Below are 24,861 nucleotides of genomic sequence, written 5' to 3' on the forward strand. Positions count from 1 at the left end.
CCTCGACTTAGTGGCTTTAGATCACTGCTCTTCTGCCACACTCCTGAGATTTATAATCGTATCTTCCAATTCCAGTAGTGGCAACAGCCCATCATTTGACATCCTGCTCCTCTCTGTTCAAGCAGCTTATCGTACACTTGAGTGAAATCTTACCTTCATTTTCCCTGAAATCTATCCCCAGTGTTGAGGCTCCTCTTTAATGCTCCAGCTTTAGCCAACATAAAAATGCTCTTCTCTTCATATGGACATCCTCATGTTTGCAACTGACCTCACCTTCCCTAGAAATATGCAAAGCTCCCCCCTCCCCTTCAAGCTGCTCGGAGAAGCTGGAAACCTGGAAAGCCTGTGCTCTCCTTTTCCCCTTGGTCTGTGAACGTCTCTGGACTGCTGGGGCCATCTCCTGCCTGCGGGGAGACCTCGCTGCCTCCAGCGGAGGGGACCCTACCTGTGCTGCTGTTTGCACATCTTCTGGCAGCACAGCTTTTCCTCTAGCCCAGCTCAGCCCATCTGCATGCTGGCAAACAAGCGCAGGGAGAGCACGCGTAAAGCACGGCTGTACTCATATGCCATTGCCCCTTCAGCCTGAGTGGCTGGCCACTGCGGTGTGCTGCTCTTGAGTTGTTCCTTTTAGCAAGAATGACTCAGAAGAGTTAAGGATGTAGGTAATTTTGGGCGGCCCTCAGGTTTTCTTTGAGAAGAAGCTAAACAAAGTTCTGATCACCTGAAATGAAGAGAAATAAACAGTAGGAAAGCTTGCTCCTTCTTGGGCAACTATCTTCCCAGTGGGTCCCAGGACCCACTTGTTTTCTTTCTTTCTGGGTTCAAGAACCTTCCCTCAGGAGGTGCTTTTCTGCTGGGACTCCTCTAACCTTAGCTGCCTGATCAGTCACCCTTTCAGGGGACAAGGAAGGTTGTCATGAACCCAAATCACTTCAGGGGCTTGTTTTCCCATACTGTCCCCCATAGGTACACCTGGGGACCCGAGGCTGACACAGGGCGGGGAGGAGTAGCAGTGGTGGGCTGGAAGGCACCACGCTGACCATCAACAGAGAAAGGTAGGTGGAAATGTGCCCTTCCCACTGCTCAGGCTAACCAGCAAAAACTTTCCTCTTTTATTATTTCTCCTTTAGCACCAAAGCAAATAGCACATGCATCCTGACCAAATGGCTTGCCACTCACTTCCAGCAGCCACCACAGAAAGAGATGGCAAAGTGGTGGTTATCCTGCTCTGGACACAAAACCTCTGCTGCCTGACTGACCAAAAATAAGCTCTGATCCTAGGCCTCATAGCCCAGGGCTTTGCTCCATGGAGAGGCTCATGCTTCCCCAAATTCATTTTCACCTTGTTTCCAGTGAAGCATGGGCTGCGTCTGCAAGTGCTGGAGATGACCACTGACTCCTTTGATGACACCACGTCAGAAGTAGCTGTGGCTTCCCTACTTTTTTTTTGAGTCCAAGCCTATTTGAAAAAAATTGCTTCTTGTTCTCCCCAGGCCAGGGCTGACCAGGACTGCGGTACCCGTTTGGCACGTCCCCTGCTACCCCATGAAGTGGGGTGAAAAAGCATGGCTGAGGTCACATATGCAGAACAGAGGCGGCTGGTGGCCCCAAAGTGGAAAGCGAGGGCTGTTCCTCCAGCACCAGTCCCCTGGGACAGCCTGACGCCAGCAAAACTCTCTGCTTAATTTCTTTTAATAGCATGTGGGTCGTATTTTCTATGTTTTCCCTCCTGACATTACAGTGATGTGCTAATCCACTGCGTGGCAGCAAAAAAACCCTCTGAAATTTCCTACGGTGCTGTCAGCTGCTGGAACTGGACACCCTGTAATAACCTCCAGGGCCGGTGGCCGGCTGCCTCCAATTCTCAGTAAGGACTTATTTTCGTTGGCATGGCCAATGTGCAAAACCCTGCTCTGATAGTTTTTTTAAAAGAGAAATAGGTGGCAAAGTACTTAGCTCTTTCAAGGAAGTTTGGAAACGATGGAGACCATGTGAGCGCTGAGTGTGGCTGTCCAGCTTTCAGCACAGAGCAGTAAATCATCTCCTGAATGGCTGTCACAAGCACACCAGATCACCACAAAGAAGCTATTTTTCTTTCATCACGACTGCCTGTTCGAGATACAACACTGCTGCTAATGCATTTAGCAGGTGCAAGAAACATTGGGAAATTGATTTTTATTTTTTTTTCCAAGAAATAAGGTTAAGAGGTTGTTTGCTCTGCTTGTTTGGAGTTTGGCCTATTTTGTTATACCCCTGCATGGCTGCAGCTTCCTCCACACGCTGGAAACGGTTGCACCCACTCAGAGGCAGCAGAGTCTCAGGGCAAATGGGAATATTTCCAGTACTGCAGGCAGGGATTTATGAGGTGCTTTAATGGGGCATCCCAAACTGTGTCCAAATGTTACTGCCTCTGTCCTGGCTGGACTGGAGACATAGCATGGTCCCCATGCCTGAGTGTGGGGCTCAAATCCAGGAGGTGGTGCTCTGCTGTAGAAACATTGCCTGTGCCCAGCCGCCCTCCATGCTCTGTGCACAGCACCGGAGTTATCCACTCCTTTCCCTGGGGGAAAGGGTTAGAGTCACCATGGGTGACACCAGCTTCGGTCTCCTTGACATGGTCTCCTCTCATCTCATCTAATGTACTGATGGCTTGTGCTGCCCCTTTGCCAGTCATTGTGCTGTTTCCCAGGTGGTCTTTCATGTCCAGCATCTCCAGCATCCTTCATGGCTCTGCCTTCACAGCAGACTGGGAAGGTGATTTTCAATTTCTGCTCTCACTTGGGAATTAGTATTGCATGGGGGTCCGGCACAACCCTTGGGTGTGCCGTGGGGTCGGGTGGGACTCTCTGCTCATTCAGTCCTCACCAGCGACAGCACTGCTGCCACGGTGGAATATACCACAGGAGTAGCCTGTGAGTGGAAAATTGGACCAAGAATTCATAAAGATGAATTACAAGTGTGTTATTTTAAAACGTATGACATGAGCATCTGTCAGGAAGACACCAGATGAATAGTAATTAAAGATACGTTGCATGAGCCATTAAACAGTTTCTTACTGACAGCACTTTAAGCGTATCTGAAGCCAAACATGGGAAACCGGAGGGGAAAGGCTGCTCATACCCCAGTGTGGGCTGGTTTCCTTAGAAACTGTCCATGTGGGGGGTCCCTCCCACAACAGCTTCGCTGCCACCAGCCAACACGCAAGAGTCAAAAGCGCCCCAGGAGCAAGTCGCCATCTCCCAGCAGCTGAAACGCTGGGCTAAGCAGCTTCATCCTCGGGATACTGATCACAAGAGCTCGGGAAACCTCTTCTGAAGAAAAGAAGGGAAGCGCAGTTTCTGAACCAAGTTTCGTTCTGGATCGCCTGTAGGTAGAAACTCATGATTACTCATCCAAAGCTGTTGCATTTTATGTGGCCATTGTGAAGCTGTTAGTATCCCTTTCCTCAAAACAAAAGTATTATATGGTTTTATGAAATATGAAACCAGTAGTGTTTTATAGCGATCACTCTAAAAGCTTACCTTGTAACAGAGAAGTGGTTTCTGTCTTCTTCTTTTGAGCCAATGCACTGGATGTTATAGTTGAGGTGTGCTCTCAGAACAGCCCCTTCTGCTGCAGTTTGCCATGGCAGAAGCGGTGTTTGCCCAAGCAAGCACCTCCAGCACAGCTGCCTCAGGAAGAAAGTTTTTGGAAGAAGACTCTAATTCTTCCAGTTCTAAGATGGTCTTGGTATAATGTAAGAAGGTTATGAAATCCCAAACCCTTGATATTACCCTTGATGTATATTGCTTGCGCTATGTCAGACCCTTTTCTCCCCGGGGGATCCACTGTCATAGGAACGTACCCCTTAGCATCAGGGCTGAGATCTGTCACTAATGGAGGCTTTCAGTAACTGCAGTGGTTGGCGTAGGGCTTGTTCCTTGTCAGAGGTTTGTTTACAGTGGCCATTTCTACATGCCAAGATCAACTTTCTGCTATTTTGATTTCATGTTGGGGAAGGGGATTGTATGTGATGTGATGGTAACAGAGAATGCTATCATTAAGGCGGTCATGGAGAAAAGGAGACGGACTGTATCAAATATAAATAGTGGCCATAAATGCAGATATGTATGTATTTGAACACTGCATGAAGTAAAATACACTATAGCTAAAACAATATGAGGGAATACTTTGTCCTTAAATGGTTCAAAGTTATATAATGTATATCCATGTACTTTCTAGAGTTCAAGTACAGAGCAAATAGTTTGCGGTTGGACAAGGTGCCCTGCACCATCTGAGCCTAAGTATGAATTCCCTGGTTTTCTGAAACATGTGTTTGATCATAGACTCATAGAATGGTTTGGGTTGGAAGGGACCTCAAAGATCATCTAGTTCCAACCCTCCTGCCGTGGGCAGGGATGCCCTCCACTAGACCAGGTTGCCCAAAGCCTCATACAACCTGGCCTGGAACACTTCCCGGGATGGGGCCTCCACAACCTCTCTGGGCCAATCTGAAAAGAAAGGAAATCTGAAAGGAAAGACCAGGTATTTAAAGGTTAAGCAGTAGCAGGGAACTTCCTGACCTTAAAATTTCAATGTCAGGGTGCCTGCTCTGTCAGGATGGTAAGATCTGCTCCCTGACTCCATCTGGCCCTTTCAGCAAAGCCAACTCCTGTGTAAACACCAGTGACTTTGACCAACAGCACTTAGGGAGCCCTCTTGCACAAGACTTCCTCCCAGTTGTGTGGGGAAAGTAGAGCATGAACACATTTTCCTCTTCCTTCATGTATTTGCAAGCCTGAAGCCGCTTCCGCAGCTTTGGATAAAATGCCCGTTACAACTGGAAGGAAACCTGCCCAGGAAAATGGAAGGTGAGGAGCAGAGAGTGGCTCTGGGGGACCCCAGGTGTGATGTGGTTATCATTCCCCTGAAGCTGCCACTGGGACCTTGACCCCATCATGCCAGGCAGGTGGTGTAACCGTAAGGAAAGCTGATGGACTTCATCTGCGAGAGAGATAAGGGGGACGGTCGAGGCAGCACTGTTGGGACCATCACAGAGAAATGAGGTGCATGGGGGTGAAGCGACCCCCAAAGGGCACACAACTGGGCAAAACTGAAGTCTTCTGCTGGTGCTCAAGGTGGACAAGGGGTAGGACATGACTTTCTGTGTGAAATGGCAACATTCCTGCTAATAGCATCAAGGTAAAAATAAAAATGAACTTCCCAAGCACATTCAAAGCAGGTTTGTCCTATGACCCCCTCCTATTCCCCCTTTTTTCCCCTTTTGCCGATTTCTGCAGTTCCAAAGAGCCTATCCAGCTTTCAAGGCAGGAACGTGGGAAAGGCTACATTTAGGAGAGAGCCCAAACTGCTTTTGTTTTGCAAAAGTACTTTTTTCTGCCTGTGCCATGTGGAAGGGTTAAAGCAGACCCAAGTTAAAAATAAAAAACCACCAGTAAATGGTAATACAGGGTAATACCAGTACAGCCTTCTGGGCCCAATCAAAGGGTCATCTATAGCCCAGCACCCTCCCTCAGACAGAGGTCAAAACCAGATTCCTATGGGGCGGTATCAAAACAGGGCAAGCACTTGATGATACTTCTCCCAGGTACTTTCCCAGCCTGCAGCAACGCAGGGACTGTCTGAGCCCCTTTCTGCACTTGATTATCTTCGGTTAATGTATCTTCCTTGAACTAGTTCAGTCATTCCTCCAGCCCTTGTGAACTTGAGCTTTTGGGTGAACTTGAGCACCCAAAGCATCTTTCAGGAAACACTTTCACAGTTGAGCTGTATGTTTTCTCCAGTTCATCCTTGGCTAAATGATTTTGAGAGGTATTGAGTATCCATACAAGCAGCTTCTCTCTTTCTCCTTCTGTCAGATGAGCATTGCCCACTCCTGTCACACTTCACACATCCGTGGAGGGGCTGAGTCCATGAGTGGCTTCTGACCAACACTGAAGGGCTCTGAGGAACATGTCTCAGGAGTGAGACAGTATGATGGTGAACCAACTTGTACTTGTGTCCTGACTTTTGTGGAAAGATCTTGCAACGGTTTGGGGAGGATGAAAAGGATAAGTCCACATGAGGTGTGGCTGGCAAGCAAATAAGGGCACATCAAGGCAGCAGCAGTGTGGTTTCCTGAAGCTCATCATACCAAAAGCTTTTCATGGGAAAAGTCCCTTGAAATGATATCCTGCCATTCAAGAGTATGCCATCGAGTGTCTGCCTCCCTGTAAACAATCTCTGCCCCCTCAAGAGCAGTTGTTAGTCTTTGTGATGCTTCATAATGAGGAGACAACAGCATACCAAAGCAATCCAAGATGGTTTTGTGATTTCCAGGCCTAAAACTACTTGTTCACATATATTTTTAAATGTATTATGATGATGATGATGATGATGATGATGATGATGATGATTATTTTCTTTGGTAGTTAATGGAACAAAGATTCTTGTGGGCTTATGGGTCAGGTCTCTAACCAAATTAGGAGCATTAAGCCAAAGCAACGTCATCTTCCTTCTTCCCTGCAGGTCACCACTGACAGGTTGGGAGAAATGAGTCAGCCGGTTTCTCTGGCCTCGTCCACGCCAACACTAGATGTCAGCCCAAACCCGCGAGTGCTTCTGCTTTGAACTCAAACAGGTTCATGCAAACCCACGGAGGAGCTGCCTGGGCAAGCCTTTGGCTACGCTGGCATTCTTCACCCCCCGAAGAGGAGCTGTTGCAGTGCAGTGGCAAGGGGAAAAAGGAAGGGTAGGCTCTTGTATCTTTGCACAAAGTCCCTTTTATAATAAACACGTTTTTACACAAGCTGAAAGGAGCCATGTTTTATGTGGTGAGAAATCCCACCTGAGGTTCCTGCCCTTGTCCCAGAATATGCTGGAAGGGGGTTAACGTCTCACGGGGACCATTAGCAGCAGCGTCCCCGCTCCTCACGCGTGGCTGCAGCTCTTCGGGCAGGTTGAGGTCATCCCGGTGGACCCTGCCGAGAAAGACTGGCAGCTGTGGAGGTTTTATTGCTATTAAAAGAGAAAGCACCTATGACTGTTACCTCCAAGAAGCTATGAGCTGCAGGCTCTCCTGAGCTCAGACGGTGGGGCAGAGCAGGTGCTTTTGGTTTTACAGTGAAGTGAAACCGGTGGCAGGGAAACAGGACTGACCAGAGTACTTTTTGCGATTAGTTAAAAGCTCCATTAGTTTGTTTTCTCCTCATGGTGCTGTTGCCCCAGAGCATTTAGCTCACAAACACTGGTAACCAGGGCTTGTGTTGACCAAAAGCCTTGAGAAGACAACAGAAACTGCCTGGGAGAAAATAGTGTTTCCTCTTATTTCCATTCTGGCTTGGGACAGAGGCAATTTCCCCGTCCCTTGTTTAGAAAACAGCCTTCCTTCCCCATTTCCCCCTCATTCTTCCCAACTCCCACTGTGGCAGGCCAGCCTGGCAAGGGCTCCAGGCTGCAGGGCCAAGATGCCCTTATGGAAACGAGGGATTAAAGATTAAAAGTGAGCATCTGCTCCCACACCTCTGTTCCTGCATTCTCACCATCTGATTTTTAAAAAATGAATGTATTGGTTTCCATGTCCAGTTGCTGCCTTTCCTTGTGCCTTGCTCTGCAACGAGAGGCAGGCAGAGGTTGCCCAGCCAAAACCCAGCCGGGCTGCAGCTCGTGCTTGCCTGGGACACCCGTGGCCCAGCAAGGGCTCACTGTGGCAGGGATGCGGTTCCTGGGTCTGAGCTGGCTGGCACAGAAAGGGCTCAGGCATCCCTGCATCCAGCCCTCCTGCTTCCTCAGTGAATTCGCCTTTCGTGGAGGCAAAGCTAGAGAGACCTGCAAGGTCTGGCCCTTTTAAAAATACTTCTGCGTTTCAGTGGAGGGATTTTCAGCAAAGCAAAGGCAAGCAATTCTGGCTCAAAATAACAATTATTGAAGCCATTTCTGCCTGCCATCCCACAATACGTAGCCTGTTCTGTCAGCTTAACTGCTTAGTGATATGTTATGTTGTCCGAGCCACTTCCTTAAAGAACAAGTCAATGAGGAGTGGATACAGTTTGTTCTTGTTTACCACAGGGGAGAAGGAAAACGGCAGCACAAATAAGCACATGTGCTGCTACAAGCGGAGGTGACTCTTCAGCTGCTGGGACCAGGGTCAGCCGTGACGAGGCTGGATTGCAGGGGGCCAGCGTTGAAAAGCGCGTGTGACGCCAGGCGGGAGGGGTTCCTGGATTTCAGTGGCTTGACATCATGCCTTTCCCTGGTTTGTTGGGGTTTTTTTCCTTTCCTTTACGAAGCCTGCTCCTGGCCCAGATCCTGGCAACACTTCATTACACAACGACAGTTGCCATGGTCACTAAAGGGGGAAGCAGCAAACAGTGCTGCCACAGCACTGCGGGGAGCCGCTGCGTCTTCCCGGGTGCATGGGTACACGGGGGCATGAGTGTGCAGGTGCATGAGTGCACTTGTGCGTGAGTGCATGGGTGTGGGAGTGCATGGGTGCGTGGGTGAGCGTCCCACTGGGGGCCCAGCATCTCTCTGCTCACTTGCAGGCATGAGCATCCCACAAACTGCCACTAGCCATGAGCAAGCTGTGCATCATAGAAAAAATCCAATGTGAATGCGGTAAAATATCTTGCATGGGTTCAGCGTGGGCATCTGCAACTTCATGTCTGCATTGGAAATGGGGGTGAGTGTTGGAAAGGGAGAGAGTGGGGCTGCAAGGACGTTCGGCATGCTGCCAGCCCTTGGTGCACATGCAAGTGGTGAAGGTGATGAGCAATAGCCAGCATCCAGCAATGCAAGGAGGAGTGAGCTTCCCTGCAGAGGCAGCCCACCCTTCCTGCTGGTCATCTCTCCTGCTGTGCACAGGGCTTGTGAAGGAGCAGGAGAGATCAGCTGAAGTCATTGGGGCTCACACTGTCTGTCAGCATGCTGCAGGAACAACTGAAGATGGAAGCGATGCCCCGCAGCTGCCAGCCAGGCAGCCATAGGGAGCAATTGAAGTCGTGTACAGTACATACTGGGGACAGTTGCACTGAAGAGGGGGTTACTGGTGTGGGACATCCAACTGAGCAAGGTGCTTGTTCCTGTTACGTCACCTCCATACAGATTTATTGATGTCTCCAGCAAAGTAGCTGCCACTGGGGGGTACTCATATGCACAAGAAATTCATGTCGGGTTAACTGTGGAAATTGCCGCCCACTGTTGCCTTTTTGTCCTTGTGCTGCTGGGGATATTGCGGCAGGAGGAATGGTAGCAGACCTGCACCGGCCATCCAAGCTCATGGTTTGGTGTGCACCTTTAGCCTGGAAGCAGTGAGGATTTAAATCCGCCATGCAGTGGGCTGCCAGTGGCAGGGAGGCTGCACTGCCTGCCTTGCTGCTGCCCCGGCTGTAATGGAGGTGCAAGAAAAAGGACTGGTAACCTAAATCAGTGCAGAGACACCTGCTAGTATTAATTTTCCAGAGCCCTTGGTTCATTTTGGTTATTTCTGTTCTGTAAAACTAAATAGTTCCCCTTTTAGCTTTATACTCAATGGCTCTAGCACATTTCCCATCCCTAGTTTTACATTTGCTTGCTTGTTTCTCAAGCGAGTTCTTCTAGTGTCTCTTAAATCATGTCTACTGTTGTTTGAATCCCTTCCAGTTTCTTGCCATCTGTTCAATGCCACAGTGCACAAAATGTTCATGGTTCATAGCAATATCCACTATGACACAGAAACAGGAGTCTTGTGCAGCTGAAGTTTCAGGCCTCCCCAGTCAAATAACATCACGATTAATGCATTGATCTTTGTGCTTCTAGTGACTGCACCTTTCTTCTTATGCTTTTAAGTTACAACAAGTACATAGGATTTCCATGAGTGAGCTTTTAGACCTTCTCTTCTCCTTCTCTTCTCTTCTCTTCTCTTCTCTTCTCTTCTCTTCTCTTCTCTTCTCTTCTCTTCTCTTCTCTTCTCTTCTCTTCTCTTCTCTTCTCTTCTCTTCTCTTCTCTTCTCTTTTTTCTCTTCCCTTCCCTTCCCTTCCCTTCCCTTCCCTTCCCTTCCCTTCCCTTCCCTTCCCTTCCCTTCCCTTCCCTTCCCTTCCCTTCCCTTCCCTTCCCTTCCCTTCCCTTCCCTTCCCTTCCCTTCCCTTCCCTTCCCTTCCCTTCCCTTCCCTTCCCTTCCCTTCCCTTCCCTTCCCTTCCCTTCCCTTCCCTTCCCTTCCCTTCCCTTCCCTTCCCTTCTCTTCTCTTCTCTTCTCTTCTCTTCTCTTCTCTTCTCTTCTCTTCTCTTCTCTTCTTCTCTTCTCTTCTCTTCTCTGGTGGTATTGTGCTCTGGGGTCTCTTAATTGTAGCACTTCTTCATGGCGTCAGCCAAGAAGTGCCCTGAAATCATTCTCTCATCTCTGTGGCTCAAAAAATCCAGGCAGACCTTTCAATTGCTCTAGACTCAGCTGGGGTCCTAGTTTGTTGCATCTGATCTTTATTTTGTTTTCAGAGTCCCAAGAGAAGCTGTGCCCCTTAAAAAATCCTAAGCAAGCCGCTCTTTTGATGGGTCTTCAATCACATTTTGCTCTTCCCAGATGTTAATAATATAATGTCCACAAAAATCAAGCCAAAGGATCTTACCATACACCATTAATTCCTGGAAATTGGGAAAATCACATGTTTTCCTTTAATCTGAGAGAAATAATTCTCCCCAGGCCCTCTGCCTAGCCACATCTCCCATTACGCAGCAAAGGCGAGCAACACATCTGTTATCAGGCTCCTGATCCCTGAAGCACCTTTTCTGGGAGGATGAAACACGAGCCTTCAGACGTCACTGCTCCTACGTCAGCTAGGTAATCTTCTCAGCTGTAGATGTAGCTCCTCAGCCACACCGACTTTCACAATGCAGAGTCAACTTTCGTCACCCCTTGTGGCAGGGCAAGGCTGACCCATCAGAGACAGCAGCTTGGAGCAGTCCCTTCAACACACACCAAGCAGAAGATCCATATTTTGCTTTTCTGATAGTCTTGGGTTTCATAGCTGTTGTAGGGCCAGGCAAAAGTCTCTGTAAATGCTATTTACCATTATGTCTAATTTATTTGACAGCAAACGAAAGCCCAAATGATAGTCATCCCTTCCCTCAGAAGGCAATGTTGATTCTTAAGCCTTTCCCTTACTTAGCCAAGACTTTTCCTCCTTTGCTGCATGATACGTGGCATTTTTCTCTGAGGTAGGTCACTTTACAACTCTGTTGGCTAACCTTGGTGAAAACCTTTTCCCAGAAAAGTTTCATCATGATTCACTGGCATTATCCAGAGCACAGATTCTCCTGTCTAAGCAGCTCACACAATGCTGTCAGCAGCGTGTCTGAACACCAAAAATTGCTGAGTGATGACAAGCCCGAGAAGGGCTGGGGGGATGCGTTGGCAGGGCAAAGAGTTTTTCTGTCATGTTGAGGTTACAGAGGCTTTGGTGTATCTGTTCTGGATGCACAGCTGTAGATGTCCTCATGAAGCTCCTTTTCTCCCCAGTAAGATCATATTAGAAAGAAGTATTGATCAGAACAGTGAAAAGGTTAAAGCTATATTGCAGAGCAGGGCATTAGAAGAAGCCTCAAGTGACCATCTGCACTTGTGTTCAGACCCTGCAGTCTTCTGCTTTTGTTTTCTCCTGTCTTCAGCTCTGCAAGTGGAAGTGAGGTTGACGATGTTCAGTGCAAACATCTGATGCTTTGTTCCAGATATAGCATCGCATGTAGGTGGGGAAGGGGCCAGGGCTGAACTTGTTCTCTCGTCGTCTCTATAAACAACCTGAACATCTTGCAGCTGTCAGGGCGTGGACTATAGCATCTCATAAACCATCTGCAAACCTTCATGTGCGGGTGAATACGGAAGGTACAGAGAACAGGCTGTCTGTCAGCTGATCTCATTAAACCATCTGATATCCAACAGCCGATTCAAACTGCAGTTTTTCTGACTGTATACTGGTTTTGGTGTATGTCAATGGGTCCTTGGATAGTCTCACACTGGTACGGTGAAAACAAGTACTTGAAGACTAGTTTCCCTTGAGGACACACGTTATAGAAGTGATCTTAACGCTCCTTGGCTGCCTGTTAAAGGCACAGCCTACCAGGTTACAGTAAGAAGTCCTCCGACTATGGGCCAGTAGCTTGGTTTTCTGCGAAAGCCGAGCACCACAGCCTGAAATCTTAGAAATGGTAAAGACATTTTCTTGTGCAGGGGGGAATGGAAGTGCCCCCATGGATGCCCAGTGGAAGGACCCCCATAGCGGTTACGTACTGATTGCTTACAGTGAAGCTGCTGGAGCGGGATCAGAGTGCCCTGGCACCCCTGGCCACCCACCACCCGCCCAGGGCTGCGGGCAGCTCCATCACCTCCGAGCTTTCATGGCGCGGTGCGAACACCCAGACTTTTAGGGCCTGCCCAGGAGCAGCTTTTCACTTTCTAAGGCGTGCAGTGACTTTTCAGCAAGCTTTTCAGCGTGGTTTGTACTTTCTAAGAAGTGAGCTGAAGCGAAGCCCGACAGCCAGCCAGTGAGCAGCACGGCTTACCTGCCCCAGGGACACCAGGCACTACGCATATGCGGGGGAAAAATCCCTGCAGGTCAGGAGGAGATGTAAAAACCCTGTCAAACCACTCGAAAGAGGGAGTGAGAAGTTGTTTTTTACAAGAACAACTTGGATGAGATCTCTTTTAAACTTCAGCCGAAATGAAAGGAGGGTGGGGATTTTTTTTTTTGCTACTAGAAGCATTTTTCTGTCTGACCTGAAAATGACATGAAACTCCAACCTCAAAGTAGGTTTATTTACAAGCTTGGGTCTTAAGAAATCCCTGCGTGGGGAGGGAGAGGTTATTCCTCAGGCAGCAGGCGGAATTGGAGCCAGGGGGTGTGGACAGTGCTCCCAGCTCCTTAGGTACAAACTAGGTGGGATTGCTGTTGGTTACTAACCCGTGATAAGCTGGATCTGGACATCAGAAAGTATAAAACATAGGAGATTTGGGGTAAATCTTCCCATGAGATCCATAAGGGCAAAATTTATAGCTGCTTTTTTAATATGAGGCTTTGTTTATTAATTTATAGAAAGATGAAGTGGCAGCACACTTGGGAAGCTAAGGGAAGGGGCGGGCCAGGCAAGGTCTTATCCAGGCTTACAGTGGGGGTGGAGCCCACTAGAAAGACACAGGAGGGTGTGGGGGACAGGTTACCATGGCCTTAGCTCTACTCTAGTCATGGCTACATTTTTGCAGAGAAAGACCAGGTTATGGAGAAACGATAGTGAATAGCTAGAAACTTTGAGCAAGGAAAGGGACCTATGGCTGGCTGTGGATCAGCCCGCGACAGCCTGGCCAGTGCCCACCCTCTCCGCCCCGGCCGTTGCCTGGGGAGCAGGTGTTGGGAGCAAAAGGTCTAACTTTGCGCCCTCGGTGGCTTCTGGAGCATGTTTCCAGCAGGAGCCATCCTCCTTTCCAAGGTGGCATCAGCTACGCAAGGCAGAAGAGCCATTCGCTTCTAGTGGAAGGCTTTGACGTGTCTTTATGGCCTGATGCCATGAGGCGAAGAGCTCTAACAGCACACAGAGCTGTATTTCAGCTGGCAGGCTTTCCTGAGCAGTCTAGCAACGGTGGCTAAATCGGTGTCTTTCAGCTGTGTTGCATCAGTATCTTCCCAGGTTTTTTTGTTTATGTTTAGCGCTTTCTTGGGTTTTGGGGTTTTTTTGTTCGTTTTAGTTTCTCTTTAAGCAAATGGGGTGAAAGAAGATAGGACTGCGCGGGAAAGGAAACTGTTCCTCACCAGAAAGAGATGAAAGAAAAATTGTGAGTTACTCTTGTCCAGGCTCAGCCTGTCACTTCTATAGCTGGATGAAACACTTTATTTTAATTTCTGCCTTGTGCTTTGCTGTGCCATGGCACCATGGTGCCTCCTACTGAGACACGGCTATCTGTGGCTATCTGATCAGCCTAGCTGTGCTCAGAAATCTACGCTCTGCAAGGGGTATCAGCCTTACCCTCTGCAAACTGAAGCACGGCTCTGAATTCAAGGCATCACAAATTATTTCAATGGGAAAAAGAAATCTATGACGGAGGCTGGAGTGCCACAGTGCAACCTTGTTGTTGGTTTTTTTTAAGTGCTTCTTGTAAAACCCGCCACCCACAGACAATCAGTTGTACTCATCCATAATGGCAGCCTCCAAAGTTAGATTTTCCCCCTTCTGCATGATGTTTCCCCACCACTGCTGCTTTCATTACATCATTGCCAGATGCTGCCATGCTCTGACATACAGCAAGACATGGGGTCCTTGTCGAATTTAAAGAAATAATTGTGATAGTGATCAGAGAATTCATTTAAAAGGCAACCATGCCCTGCAAGACTGCATCTCGCTCTGGAAGAGAGTTACATGTAGAATTACATATAGAGTTACATATCGTAGAGGGAGGTAAAGCCTCCCCACGCCGCAGTGCCTGGACCCCCAGGCAGTGCTCTGGGCACCTCTGTGTGGTCGTCCCACCCCCCCTGAGGTGGCAGTGGCCGGGACTGGAGTGTGCCATGACAGCCCTACGCCACTGTCATGGGCCACGCAAACCGAGTTTGTATTGCAAATGGAGACCACTTGTCCAGTCACATAGAAACAGCCAAATATGAGCATGTGCATTTCCAGTTAGGGTCCTGGAAATAATCTTGTCTTCAACAAGATCAATTAGTCCCCTGTGTTGGGTTTGTGTGGCAAGGTTTTGGTAGCCAGGGGGTCTACAGGGGTGGCTTCTGTGAGAAGCTGCTAGAAGCTTCCCCTGTGTCTGATAGAGCCAATGCCAGCCGGCTCCAAGACGGACCCACCACTGGCCAAGGCCAAGCCAATCAGCACCTCTGTGATAACATATTTAACAAGGAAAAAACCAGTTAGGGAGAGCTTTTGCAGCCAGAGAGAGGAGTGAGAAGATGTAAGAAACTCTGCAGACACCAAGGTCAGTGCAGAAGGAGGGGCAGGAGGTGCTCCAGGCACCGGAGCAGAGATTCCCCTGCAGCCCATGGTGAAGACCATGGTGAAGCAGGCTGTCCCCCTGCAGCCCATGGAGGAAGGATGAGGGGGTGTAGAGATTCCACCTGCAGCCCATGGAGGACCCCATGTTGGAGCAGGTGGAGGCACCTGAAGGAGGCTGTGGCCCTGTGGGAAGCCCAGGCTGGAGGAAGCTCCTGGCAGGACCTGTGGACCCGTGGAGAGAGGAGCCCACGCCGGAGCAGGTTTGCTGGCAGGACTTGTGACCCCGTGGGGGACCCACGCTGGAGCAGTTTGCTCCTGAAGGTCTGCACCCCGTGGGAGAGACTCACGTTGGAGAAGTTGGTGAAGGACTGTCTCCTGTGGGAGGGACTCCATGCTGGAGCAGGGGAACGATGAGAGAAGTCCTCCCCCTGAGGATGAAGAAGCGGCAGAAACACCGTGTGATGAACTGACCGTAACCCCCATTCCCTGTTCCCCTTTGCCGCTGAGGGGGGACGGAGGTTGAAGCCGGGAGTGAAGTTGAGCCCGGGAAGATGGGAGGGGTGGGGGGAGGTGTTTTAAGATTTGATTTTATTTCTCATTCCTCAACTCTGTTTTGCTTAGTAATAAATTAGATGAATTCCCTCTCTAAGTTCGGTCTGTTTTGCTCGTGATGATAATTAGCAAGTGATCTCTCCCTGTCCTTATCTCGACCTGTAAGTTTTTTTTTCGTTGTACCTTTTCTCCCCTGTCTAGTGAAAGAGGGGAGTGATAGAGCGGCTCTGGTGGGCACCTGGCCCCCAGCCAGGGTCAACCCACCACACCTCCTAATGATTACATTTCCAGAGTTGCATTATGAGGCAAATCCTGTATTTTTTTTCCCCTATTTACTGCATATATAATGCAAATATATCTAAGGAGTTGGTTTAGTATGATTTCAATGTATTCCCATCCTTATTTTAGTACACAGGGGGTAACTCAGGGCTTGTACGGGACCTTTTTACAGTGTATGATTAAATGCAACGTCTGGTAGGGCATTAAACTTATATCCGTCTCCAGAAAAGAACAGCGTGTGTGATGTCCTCATCTGAACCAGCAGCCTCTGAGTCCTGCAGTGCTCGCTCATTAACACCAGTGCCACCAGCACCAGCCCACTGGCCGTAGTGGTGTTTGTTCTGATAAGCCAGTATCCTCCAACCAAGCACAAAAATATGTATTTAATGCTCAACACATGAGAATTTCCATCAGTCTGAGGACATGCTGAAGTGATTCGGTGGACTGGGACAAAGTTTGATGGAAGGCATATGGAATGCTTTAGTTTCATAGATGCCCTTTTTTAATAGGCAACTTGGCAATTATATATTATGGCTTGATACTGCTTTTGGTAGTGGGTAGCTAATTTTAAAGCTTTGCTCTGTTTTTCAGTTTCTTTCTTAACATTGGATCACATAAATGAAGAGATTTAAGTGGTTTTAGTTCCTATACAAAGACGCTGTAATTTACCTTGCTTAATATAGAACTAATCTAGATTTGGATGGACATACTCTAGTGTGTATACCAGCTAAGATGGAAGAATTCCAGGATAATATCTAGTCCTGATGAAATTAAATATCAGCATCATTTTTCACGTATACTTTCATTTAAACAGGGGGAAAACTGTGGAAGAACAAGGCCCTAGGGCCATCATGTGAACACAGAGCAGACGAAGGGGGCGTATCCTGTGAGGTGCTGCCCCAAATTAGGGGGTCAGGCCTGCCATCATGCTTGCAGAGGCACCATCATCACAGCCGCACTTGGCTGCCTGTGTCTCCCTCTGTTCATGTGTTCACATTTCCATTTAAATTTACCTGCAAGTCTGATTTTTCTGGAGTTTTAGCATGCTTGGTTTTGACAGATGATTGCTACAGTCCCGTAATATGTTTTACTCGGAGTTTATTAATCTGCTCCCAGCTGTAATTCCATCTTAGCCTAGTTTTGTCCAAGGAATATGAAATGTTGTCTTATTCCCAGAGCAACAGATGCAAATATCTTCCTGAGAATGGGAAGCTTATCAAATGCCCAGTACGATTCTTTTCACTGATATTTCAAGAAATGCTTTGTCCTGCGTTTCTTTGAGGAGATGCTGCTTTCTGACCTCTGGATCACACTCAAGTTTTACCTTAAGGAAGCTGTGGGGAGCATGTCATAATTTTCATTTATTTTCCTAAAGAGATTGTAACTCAGTGCATTCTTTTACGGATTAGTCATATACACTATAGAACAATGCTTGGGTTTATCCCATTTTTTCCCTTTTGCAATCTGCAAACAGGGTTTCCTCTTTTGGTTGAAATTGGTTTTGACTGTACCTGAGTGATGCAGTGATGAAACCAGAGGAAACCTCAGGGCCCTTCTCCCACTGGAGCAGAGTCGGCGAGTGCCCAGAGATACCTGCGAGGCCACAGGTACCAGCTAGCAGGTTCTCTTCCTGCAGCTTTAGTAAGGATTTCAGGCCAGATTTGCTCTACAGTTAATGCCAAAACCTTACCATCTTACCGTCTTACCATCCACCCACTTCTGAAAGCCCTGCTGGTGCCAGTTCCCCTGTGCTGCTGTCAGCCTTCATAAGTGAAAATCATATGAACTATTCATATGAAAATCAGGCCCACGTTGCTATTGTGTCAGGTGTTTTTGAGGGAATTTTCAGTTGCAAAGTGTGATTTCGCAACCGTAAGTTTGGCATTTATTCTTTTTCCTCCCTTTCTTTCTTTTCTTTCTTTCTTTCTTTCTTTCTTTCTTTCTTTCTTTCTTTCTTTCTTTCTTTCTTTCTCTTTCCTTTTCTCTCTCTCGGTATTGTTTCCTTTTCCATGCAGACATGGAAAAATAGTCGAAGTGCTATTTCTTTTTAGGCTGAGAGAAGTATGTGACTTGTCATACTAACCACAGCGGCTGTACGAAGCTGCACTTTCTCTCATGTAACGCTTTACTAGTAACTCAGAGAGTGAGGCTTAAGCAGTTTTCTTTGGCTAAATTTCACTCCAGAGGTAGTCTGAGATTTCCCTGTGCATGGGAAGACACCGAGGGAATGTTTCATATAACACCAGCTGATAGTTAATACAGATTAGTGACTGGAGTTGAAACTGTTGTGCTGAATCCAGTCATTCCTTCCTAGACCACAGCATGGGAACTGCTCACTGCAAGGTTAGCAAGTTCATCCCCCTTTACTAAAACCAGTCCTTTTTATTTAATTTTCACTTCTTCTCTCAGTTTTGGAATGATACGATTCCAAAAAGAAGTTCCCGTTTCTTTTCTTTTCTCCCTTCCGTTTAGCGGGGCCCATGTGAAGCACCGCCGAAAGGAAAGGGCCGAGCAAGCTGCCCCCCGCCTGGCTCACGCCCAGGCAGCCCCTGCGTTGAGCAATGCCAGACATCTGTGGGGGAACGGAAGCGGCTGCCACAAACAGCTAACGCCATACAGCGGCAGTTTTAAAGAGAAAAGTCCTCACGGATTACACGCCGAAATATTGCAGGTTGATTGTGTTCTGCTGAATGCGTAGGTAATACCCAGCGTTTGCAGACCAAACCAGGTGCACTAGAGCATCTCGTGCCCGTGCACGGAGCGAGCTGTATCGGCATGAACAAGCAAGGTGCCCAAGAACTTGCATGACTATTCATTGCACAGGGCTTAAGGGAAGCGATAAACCCTCATGGGTGCAGTTACCCACTCCTGAAGCATGAAGAAAAGACATGGGTTTAAGACCAGGCTTAAAAACAGGTGACTGCATGCTTAATGCGGATCAGAGACTGCTGTGTGCCAGACTCCTGTCTTAGCACTGTCCTGGTAAAGCGGGGATGACATCTGATGTATGTATTAGATATCACGTGTTTGGAAATTGTCTCACTGCTGCTAGAAAAAAAAATAAATCAGCATATGCTCACAAAGTCTGGATTCATGGCACAGCAAAGCAGAAATAAGGAACTAGCTCAGGGTGCGGAGATTGCATCCCCAGCATGACACGGAGCTCAGTTCTCCTCTGGCTCAGCTTTTGCGGGGGACAGGCAATCTCACGTGGGGTGTCAAGAGCCGACCCCTGCTCCTCAGCTCTGTGCTGGCCTTGCCCTGAAGGTCACTTGTCACCACGGAGCTGGGAAGTCTCTGCATGCTCCCTCTTGCTGCCGGTCCCCGAGGCCACACGGAGCATCCATCCGGGCATAGACGCCACAGCCGTGTGCAGGACATCTACCCCAGCTCAGCATGCGGGCAAACCACTGTCAGAAGAGAAAAGTGAGGGTGGCTAGCAGGAACTTCCCCCAGGCTTGGAAGTCCTGTGTAATGAAACAGCATTTCATCCACAGCTGCTACGAAATGGTGAAAGTATCAGTGAAGCAATGAAAGAAAATAAATCTCTGGTTAAAACTGATTACCTGTGTTTATTTCTTTGAAAAGCCTGTGAATTAGGAGAAAAAAAAATCTTGGTTTCAGCTTGGTCTCTGGAGAAGCAGCCATGCCAGCTCCTTCTCTGGCTAGTAAGTCCTGCTCAAAAACTTCTCAGCCCAGCAGCCACTTCCACCCAAGTTGGAAAGAAAGGGTAGAAGAAGTCTGCAGGCAGAGAGGACAGAGAAAACAGTGAGTGCGCCTTTCTCTCCTCCCCCTTCCCTTCCCTTTCAAGTCTAGGCTTTGTAGCTAAAGTTTGCAAGAGTCCTAAAGGTACGAAGTACCATCTATGGCCCCTGACTGACAGCGACGCTTGTTTTCAGCTCTGCTTTGTCACCTTTGAGACTTGCCTTTTATCTCTGCTTTTTATCAGATAGAAAAAATGAAGACGGCTTGCTGCCCTTTAGTTTGCTGTTCGCCAGCTAAGGGTCAACAGCACGCTGCGGGGACAGCCTGTGCGTGTGCGTGCAGGCACACGTGTGCACACGCATGAGCCCCGGGAAGGTAAGGCCAGCTGCAGCCCCTGACCCCTCAGACTGGGCTTTGGAGGATGCTCAGCACACGCGGCTCCGCTGAGAGCGGGGCTTTCTGAACCAGGGAAAGGGGGGGCTGAGCTAAGGCCACGCGTCCTGCAGTTTCCTCCTGCCGCAAAAACAAATTCTTTCTAAGCACCTGCTTCCTCTTTGAAAGAAAGTAAAACTCTTCAGTGAAAACCAGACAATGGTGTGAAGGAAGAGCTTTTAAAAAACTCTCAAAAATAGGTTTGCTCACTGCATACGACGGTCTTTTTTCTTTGCACGGTCGGAAGTACAGATGTGCAAGACATTTGCATGCGCTGCCTCTTCAGGGGGTACCGTACCCCCGCAGTCAGGTAGGTAGCATGACGGCAGGCAGCCCCAGAGCACTTTCCATTGCAGTGGGGACCGGTGATGCACTTGCTCTCACTCAGCTGCTGACGCTTGAGAGCACCGCTCACATGGGCGGGCCCCTCGGTGTCAGCAGCGCTTCCTCCAACCCACCTTTCGTACAAGCCCCTACGTGCTTAGCACAGCACCGATTAGCTGGCTGCTATTTTTAGTCCCTTGGTACGGTTACACGCTCCAGTGCGTGCCACGGGACCCTTAAGCGAAGGTCGGCCCTGGTTTGGGTTGGTGCCTCGGGAAGTCATTGTCACCACCACAACGCTGCAGGGTCCCTGCACGCCCACCCTGCTGCCTTTCACCCAGGAGCACCCACCGATGAACAGCCGCTCTCGTGCAACCGTCTGTCTCCGTTTGGTGCCCCAGTGACCCAGTAAAACTAGTTTTGGTAGGTCTCAGCTGGGCTCCTGCAGAGGTGGGACCAGTTACGTGTGCCCAGGGAGCGTCACTGAAGACTCCCACTTGCTAATGCATTTGCCCAAGTCACTGAGACTTAATGTGTGCCCAAACCATGCGCACAGTTCTGGGACGTCTGAGCATATATGGCACGTTTTCACTTTCATAGCCTGTCTATCTGATGAAATCAGAATGCTTGTTTTATGGTTAAGTTATCGGCAATCGCTCGGAAGCAGTTGAAGAGCAGTACTTTTTCACACGTGTAGCTGGATGGAGAAACTCATTGCCGGGGATATCAGAGCGGCTAAATGCATGAACAGGGTCAAAAAGGAATTAGACAGATTTGTGCAAGGCATGTCCATCAGGACTATTAAATACGGTCATTCAGATCCAACCTCCAGCTCATAAACTCTCTAAATTGCTGATTAGTAAATGCTGGGAGGATTTACCAAGGGAAAATTCAGTCTAAACCTGCCCTGGCTCCAACAACCTTCTCCAAAATACCTGTTCTGAGTCATGGCTGGAGACAGGATACTGGTCCAGTCAGGCCAGTGATCTGACGCACATCCCCGTCCTCCTGCTGTAAAAACTACCGTGTGGCTGTAATAATTAATCACCTGGAAACAGCCCAAACCCAAAGAACAATGCCACAGCACTGAGCACGTATTTAGTCAGGGGAAGCAACGAGAAAACGAGTTTTGCTCCAAGGAGAAACTCGCACCAGAGGTACACAAAAGCAGAGTGAGAGGGCAGTCCCTGTGGAAGACACGGTCGGACTTCCCCAACACTGCTGCTCAGAGTCGTGATGAAAACTCTCGAGCAGTGCCGCCCATCTGATAGTAAACACACCCATATTTGCAGGAGACACTCAATTTAGCAGGATTTTAAACAGAAATGGGGCCAGAGAGGAATAAATGTTAATTTTTTTAAAAAGTTTATAAATTATTTGTACCGTTTTATTTGTAAGCATGAAGGTAGGCAGCTTGGAGACAAGGGGGTCAGGCTCTGCCCTGGATCCTGGAAAGCAGGATCCTGGAATGCTGTGGGGTGAAAGTATCAAGTGTGAGTTTTTAGGGTAGTGCTGCAGCAAAAACACCTACTGGTGGTTTTTGATGTGTAAGGAGATGTGCAGACTGTCAGATGAAGGACAGGACTGACTGAACAAATGACTCTTAACTTTGTGAGGGGGATGTAAATGACCTTCAGATGAAGCTGAAGGCCAGAAGACAATCCTAAGAGTAAGGTCTTCACCAGCTTGGTTTCTGCCAAAAATCCAGATGAACCAGCCTCAGCCAATGCAGGTAAATTTTATCATGCAGATAAAATTCTGGGCATAAATTGGGCACAGATTTTTATCCAAGAGCATGATTTGCCCTTCCAAGAAAGAGGGTCCCTGTTCTTTTCAAACCAAGACATAGCATTCAGAAAGGTGACCCAGGCTTTGGCCAAACACAGGTGGTTTGCCACAAGGAGAGATGTCTGGGCAAAATCCAAGTGGCTTGTGAGCTGCAGTGGTTCCCACCAGCCTGAGCCCTCTGGCCATCAGGGTACGGCCACGTAGGCGCTGCACACTCCTGATGCAGTGGGACCCTGGGCAGCAGCATCTGAGCTGGTAGGGGTAGCGATCCTGGAGGATAGAGCTGCTGACTAGCTCTGTCCTAACAAGGAGCCTGGAAGGGTTACTTAGCGCAGGCTTTAGAGATATACCATCAGAGCTGCGGTAGCTCTGAGGGACAAGCCACATTCTTCTCCAGATCAACCAAAGCCATCGAAAAAAGCAGAGGACGTGCTGGGCAGGATGTCCTTCCCCAGATCCCATGGCAGCACTTCTCTAGAAACCCTCAGCCCCACTTTCCTCCATCCTTGATCTCCAGCAGTGTGCAGGTCCACTTCTGGGCTTCAGAACCCAACCCCGTTCCTGATGGCCTTCCCCCCTTCCACTGGACGCAACTGGCTCGGGGCGGGCAGCTTACAAAAATAAACCAGGCAGCTGCACCCCTGCTGAGCTCAGGCTTTCCTTTGTAAGGTAATTGAGTGGCCCAGTGTTGCACGTCATTTAGCGGGGGGGGGGGGGGGGGGGGGGGGGGGGGGGGGGGGGGAGGGGGGGAAGAAAAAAAAAAAAAGACTCTTGTTTAGAGGGTGCCAGCCGCCGCTGATGGACAGCGTGCATCTGGCTGCGGGTACTGGCTCCCCGCGGGGCACTGGGGCTGTTTGTGCTGCTGCCGAGGGAAGGGAAGTCACTGCACATCCTGTTGGCTTTACCTGAGGTGACCCAACTGGGACGTTGCTTTAGCTTGGCTGGTTTACACCGCTTCCATGTGCAGAGAGCGAGAGGGGTAATGATCCTAACGAAGCAGCCATGGATCTGGTCGTCCTGTGCCTGGATGCCCTCCATCCCCTGGAGCAGCAAGAAGCTGCTTACACAAGGAGACCATGTTTGGTTAATTAAAGCATCTAAATAAAAATATTATCCCTCTGACCCACTGGGATGGATGGTACTTTAGCCAATTCCCTTTTTTTCCCTTTCATCAAGGCTATGTTACCTCAAATTTGCATTTGCTGCAGACAGTCAGAGTGGATCTGTGGGATGGAGTAACTTGTTCCCGCAGCTAAGCCCGCAGTGAACTTGATTTAGTATCATCTGTCTGCTTGTAAAGACCTTATTCAGATGGAAACGTAACAGATTTAAGTAAAACTATTTAGAACCCAGTTAACCAGATTTCTGTGAATAAAAGTGGACTTGTAAATGTAATTCCTTGCTATCTATCATGCTGCTCTGGTTTCACTTCTCTTCCATCCCATCTGGAACCTGAAACTGTGTAAAACCATAAAATGCACAGGGTCTAGTGATGGTAACTTCAGCAGAGGCGGCCGCACGGCCGTGCGAAGGAAGACTTGCTGTTACAGTGCCGTGACCCCCCCAGCTCACATCTACCAGTTGCTGTGCCGGCAGGGAGCACCACGTCGCCGCTCTCCAACGGTGGCAGGAGCCAGTTGGGATGCTCGGCTGCATCCCGGTCCCCAAGGGAGGATGTGCTCAACCTGGCACGGGGCATGCGGGTGCCCGGGCAGCCTCCCCAGGAGAGCGGAGGGGGTCGAGCATGGCAGAGTGGGTAGTTGATCTCTAGGTAAGTGACCCCAAACTGATCTCCTGGGGTTTTTGCAGGAAGTTTGCACTGCATTTGATTCATTTTAGAAGAGCCCTTTGAAATGCTCATGAAGAGGTCTTGTATTAGCTTTGCTCATGCTCATCATTTACATTTTGCCTGTAAAATTTCCTCCACCAACCAACCAAAAATGCTCATAAAGTCTCTCTGTAGCACCAAGCAGCTTGTGTTTCCAAACAGCAGTCCCCAGAGACATAGCAATATTATCCCAAAACACACCGTGCCATGGCACCGTAAGGCCTTCCAGCAAAACAGGAATCATCTCATTTTCTCCAGCAAAGTACAGCAAACACAAAAGGAAGCTGTAAAAAGTGCAAATACAAGGATGAGTCACGTCGTGTATGCCGGGGCAGCGGAAACCTTCAGGGAAACAGCTTTTAGGGAAAGGCGCCTTGAACAGTATTGTCTGCAGAGGCCTCCTCCCTCGTGCCAGCGGTGATGTGGCTGTGCGGAGCGGGGTACCGCAGCACCCCGCGGGCCGGTGCAGCATCCCGGGAAGGCAGCCGAGCCGTGTGGGTGCATGCGTACCCCCACCATCGCAGGGTTGCGCAAGCCATGCTCCCGGCATTGCGTTGGGAGGAGCGAGGCAGTGTTTTGGGGCAGGGGAAAGCCACGCTCTGCTGATTCAGGGCTGCTCTGTGCCACGTTTTATAGAATCCATGTGAATATGGTTTATCTTCTTCCATCGTGTGACTGTCCGCTGGAGGGAAAAGGCTTGGGCAAGGAAATGGGCAATGCTGGTCCCTGCCCCAGGGACCGGACAGGACGGCATCGGTGTGTTCCCTGCAGATGCCCAGAGTGCTGCTGGAGGCTGTTTGTGAGAAGGTGAAAGCACCAAGCCATTTCACATTTAACTAACTGCAGAAAATGGGGAGCTGGGGTTGGTGGGGCTGTGCAAACTGACGGGAGGGCCCGCAGGGGAAGGCAGCCAGGGAGGGATAAAGGAGGAACAGACCGAAAGGGGTATGAAGCAGGCTCCAGCTGCTGGAGTCACACCGTGCAGGTGTGAAACGGTTAAAACCCAGCCAAAGAAAG

Source organism: Balearica regulorum, chromosome 4 (genome assembly GCF_011004875.1).
Source record: "Balearica regulorum gibbericeps isolate bBalReg1 chromosome 4, bBalReg1.pri, whole genome shotgun sequence".
Lineage (NCBI taxonomy): Eukaryota > Metazoa > Chordata > Aves > Gruiformes > Gruidae > Balearica > Balearica regulorum.